The sequence below is a fragment of the Gossypium raimondii genome, chromosome 12 (genome assembly GCF_025698545.1).
Source record: "Gossypium raimondii isolate GPD5lz chromosome 12, ASM2569854v1, whole genome shotgun sequence".
Lineage (NCBI taxonomy): Eukaryota > Viridiplantae > Streptophyta > Magnoliopsida > Malvales > Malvaceae > Gossypium > Gossypium raimondii.
In genome coordinates this window covers 4,721,939-4,727,323 of record NC_068576.1, presented here as the reverse complement: position 1 = coordinate 4,727,323, position 5,385 = coordinate 4,721,939, and positions in this window count along the sequence as shown.

Below are 5,385 nucleotides of genomic sequence, written 5' to 3'. Positions count from 1 at the left end.
TGAATTTGATTTCACTTCAAATGGTCTTGGAAATTGACCAACAAAAGTAAAATTAGACTACATTCTGGGTTGTTTATCTAGAAGCATAATAATTTAATTTCAGATGAATTGGGATTAAATTATATTATAATGATACTAAAAATTTTAGGGTAAATTATATTATTAATCATGTTTTGGTCACTAAATTATTATTTTAAATCTTTTGTGTTTTAATCGCTCTTCATTAAAGGGGTAATGGAGGCACGGCTTTTTCTAACTGGTATAATAACATATTTGGTCCTCAATACTTATACATTCTATTAATTTGATTTCTAATTCTAAATAATTCAATAAATTTAACCTCTATATTTACAAATTCTATCAATTTAATTCTCAAACACATATAATTAAATATAAATATAATTAAATGATTATCATATATCATGAAAAATACAAAATACAATATTATATATATACTGAGGAAATATTATATTATTTATATCTAGTTTAGAGTTTTATTTGCTCAAAATTTGATTCCTTTTATTGTTTTAGATTTATATCTAGTTTAGGGTCAAAGTAATTGTTTTTCAATACCTTTCTCTCTCAACTTGGTTAACAATTTTTTTTTTTTTTTTTGCTTTTCATCCTTAGCTTTGTAGGCTTTTAGCCAATTATATATTTGCCTATACAACTTCAAAGGTTTTTTTTTATCAAAATAATACAAAAAAAATAATTACAAAAATGAGATAGGTTGTAGATTAATTACGAAAATAGGGTATTTTCTGCATTCAAATTGGGTGCCACCAATGTGTCAAGCGGCACCAACTATAAAAAATAATATTTTAATAATAAATAATAATAAATAATATTTTAATGAAAAAAGGGTGAAGCCAAATTGTGCAACACCTCTTTTTCCCCTCCTCACTTTTAGCTTTTTTTTTAAATTGGGGTGGTTGTGATATAATTTTGAATTTCATACTTTTATTTTATGAAAATTAGAAGTTAGTTTATCTGTCGTAATTTCATATGTCGAATTAAGCTCTCCATTACACTGAAGGAACTTATTCTCAAGCAATTTAGGTGTCTTTTCTTTACTTTTGTCGATTTTTAGCTTATGTTATTAATAAGTAGTTTTTTTATTAGTTTTATGTCATTTTGAGACCAAAATTGGTCAAATTGTGTCATAGGGGACCTAACGACGTGATTGAGTTGGTAGGAAAGTCAATAATGGCCCGAACTTAAGGAAATCGTCAGTTAGAGTGAGCATCGCAACACTAAGGCCATGGAAGTCATGATACTTCTGAAGGTGCTGAAGTGAGGAAAATTGAGGTCGACTCCAATGATATCACGACACAAAGAATGGGTATCGCGACATCTAGACCTTAAGACCCCCAATTTTGATACTATTTTGGATATCGAGACTGTAATAGCCCGAAATAGGGCCTAATCGGAATAGTGGTTTCGTAACCACAAATCCGAAGTGAAATAGTTTAATTTTATAAATTTTTATTAGTTACTGATTGATTGAAATATTGTGTGAAAATATGGATAGAAAATTTTAATGCTTTAGTGCTTAATTGAATTTTTAGGACTAAATTGAGAAAAATGCAAAGTGTGTCTAATTAGTGATTAAATGACTTAATTGAATTATTGCATGAAATTGGAAGTGTTTATGTGGCAATTAGACCATGAATTAGTGTTATGGACACAAAAGGGTATTTCTAGAAAAATATCTAAGTAATGGGTCAAGGGCATTTTTGTCCAAATTGAATAAAAGACAAAATAAAGATGAAAACAAGTGTCCATCTTCTTCAAAATCAGACGTTTGCTGCCAAAAAAATTCATGTCACCATAGCTAGGGTTCTTAATCTTCCTAAGCTCAATTGTAAGTGATTTCTTGCCCCGTTTTTAATTATTTTCGTATTTTTATGCTTATTGATGCTTGAATTTCATGTTTCTACCATTTAATTTAAATGAAATTGAAGTTTAAAAATTGACCCATTCATGATATAATTGCAAATTGATTAGTGATGTTAGATAATGAATGTTTGAAGTGTTAATTACAAGTTTTACTAGATGAATTTCAACGAAAATGTTGAAAAAGGGCTAAATTGTGAAAGATGGTAAAGTGTGCATAAAGTTGTGATTTTGTGAAATTGAGGGCTGTTATGAGCATGAAATATGATTTAGTGAAGTTTGAAATTTAAGAATTTAGTGAATTTTATTTTTACGAGCTTAGGGACAAAAGTGGAATTTTGAAAAGTTTTGGGGAAAATGTAAATTTGCCAAAATGTTGTGTATGAATTGTATTTAAATGAAATGTTGATAAAATGTATTAAATTGTGTTAATATAGATCAAGAGAGAAGAAATAGTGCAAGTGATCGGGAAAAGAGAAAGTTATCGACTAAATTACAAAATAGTCGTTTTGCATCCGAGGTAAGTTACGTGTAAATAATAGTTATATTTTTATAAATTGTGAATTATATTTGATATGTGAATTAATATTCAATGTGGAAGGAAAATTATTCATGAATTATTCAAGTGTTAAAGTGTTGAAAATAAAGTGTTAAGTGTAAATTCCTGTTGAACTTAGGAATAGAAGTGGATACAAGTGACATGTCACTAGAGATCAGTGTTACAGTGTTACAATGAGTCCCGGGTGCTGGGTGATCTAGCATGTGTTGCAGACACCTGACAGCTTGTGTGAGCAGGCCCGTGGACATTTCCAGTGTTATTGATCACTGGTAGCTTTGCCACGTTTGATGGTAGCCGGCTACATAACAGTGGTAGCTTCGGCTACATTTCAGTGGTAGCTTCGGCTACATATCAGTGTTGCACTTATGTGCTAAATCTCTACGTATCTGTGTATATTCCGAGTGTTCAACGGGATTAATAATGAGTTAAAGTGAATATGAAATGAAGTGTGTATGCAGGTACATTTGAAAAGAATGAGCATAGTGATAAAGGTTAAGTGTGAAAATGTATATGCAAGTGAATTGGTAAGATTGTGCATGTATAAGTGATTGAAATTGCTAAGAAATGTTTTGATTAGTTATATGTTAAAAGTGTTAATTATTAAATGATTAATTATTGTTTACATGTAACTTACTAAGCTATTTATAGCTTACACCTTTCTTCTTTTCCTTTGTTTTATAGTGATTTGAACTTGATCGAATTGGGGATCGTCGGAGCTCGTATCACACTATCATAATCATCTCGGTATTATGTGCTTTTCAAAATGTTTAAACTATGGCATGTATAGAGTCTTGATCATTTTGAGTATGTTCAAATGATATGGCTAATATTAGCTATTGAAGTAGCTATTAAAGAATATGTTTTGGTTTTATGTATGTTAAAATGGTAACTAATTCAAAGAAGCAGTTTCTTTGACAGCAGCAGTGACGTGAATGTGAAAAATCACCATAAATAGTAAAAATGGAATTAGAGAGTGAATTATATATGAAATTAAAGCTTATCAAGTCTATTTTTATATGAAAGAAACGATGTAGGCAAAGGAATTCTGTACTTTGAGATATTTGAATTTTAGTGAGATAGGGTCAGAATGGTTTTTGAAGTCCCCTGTTCTGACTTTGAAAAATAATTATAAATTGTACAGAAAGAATTATGGGTCATAATTTATATGTGTAGATTTCTTAGTGAGTCTATTTTCAAAAGGAACAAACAATAACCTTATATGTATTCTGTACAAAGAGATAATTGATTTTTAGTGCCAAGAGATCAGATCTGTCGAGCTGTGAAACAGGGGATACTTTAATGAATAAACTGTACTAATTGGATAAGTCAAAAATTCTAAAAATTTTATGGTAAGTAGGAATATGAGTCTAGTTTTAGGGAAAATTTACGGATTTAAATTTCGAGTTCTGTAACCCGAGCTATAATTAAATTAGTGAAAGTCACGCAGGTAGACAGTTTTGTTGTGAACAGTGAATTTAATTTTAAAAGCAATTTTTTTATGCTCCGAATTGGTAAGTTAAATTGGATAACATCTCGTACTCGATTCCGGCGACGGTCTCGGGTAAGGGGTGTTACAGAGACATTGAAGCCTGGGTGTCGCGATACCGTTGCTTGACGAGGAGAAAATTGACTACAGGGGTAGTTTTTGTCCAACACCAACCCCAATCAAAAGTCAGCATCTTGGGGCACTTTTGTCCAAAAATTTTGGGTTGTATTCAGTTGTTGGTTGGCAACTTTGAATGAGCCACCTTTAACATTTCCACACATTTTTTTATCATCTTTTTAGCTAAGTATTTGCTTCTTCTTCATCTTTTTAGGGTTTTAGTTTATTGCTTTTCTGGTTTTAGCTGTTAGTTAGTTAGTTGTCACTGTACCTAAGTGTTATTTACCTTTTAGTATTCAAACTTTAGCTTATATTTTCAATTTCATCAAATGGTTTTAATATAGCTCATCTTCATTTCCATTTTAAAAGCTTAGAAATAGGATCTTTGTTGATATTTTCTTCACCTCCATTGTTGCCTACATCTTTTCCCTTAAGCATCCATCAAGAAACTATTAAGCTTTCTTATTCCTACTTTTTGTGTTTAATCTAATGTATGGTTTGAATGTTTATTGGGCTGTTGTTTGTATGGAAATGATGTTAGGTAACTAAATTTATGATGGAATTGGTTGACTGAAATGTTACTTGATTTGTTTTTGGTATAGGGACTAAATTGTAAAAATTGGACTAAATGGAATAAAATTTAAAACTTAGAATTGACATCTCTAAGGGAACATATAGATATGTGAGAATAAGAGGGGATCCTATTGAGGATCAATCCGTTTATTCTGAGTTAGTTTGGTGAGGTCGAGAGATAAACCAGACAAAATCGTCTAATTTGGTAAAATGATGATCGAAAGGTAAAATTGAGCTAATTAGAAGTCTAGGATTTTTAGGTCTCTAATCCAAAGGCTAATCGACAACATAGAAGTCAACCAACCACTGTTGTTTATTGGATTGTTAATTTCATAGTTTTACAGTTTTACAATTTGGTCTTTATTAGTGATAGGTAATTACTTAGCTTAATTAACCTGAGTTGGCGTAATATATAACTTAACGAGTATTTAGCTAGACTTCTTTGTTGCATGCTTGCCAATTAGGAATCACTCAGTTCCCGAACTCTTTTGGGTTTGATCCTTGGAATATTCGAGTGTTCCATTGTAACACTAAAAATATTACAACTCTACTTGCTACATTTGTAGTACACCATTAGATTATTGATTGTTTTTGTGTTGGTTCTTAGCCCCAATGCACGCACGCTGGGGCACGATCATTAATCCTTTTATTATCATAATTAATAAAATCATCAATTCAACGATTTATATGTGGCAAATTAGAAAAGAATCAATGGTTCAAGTTTATATGCTTTTATCAACAATTGGATTAGTTT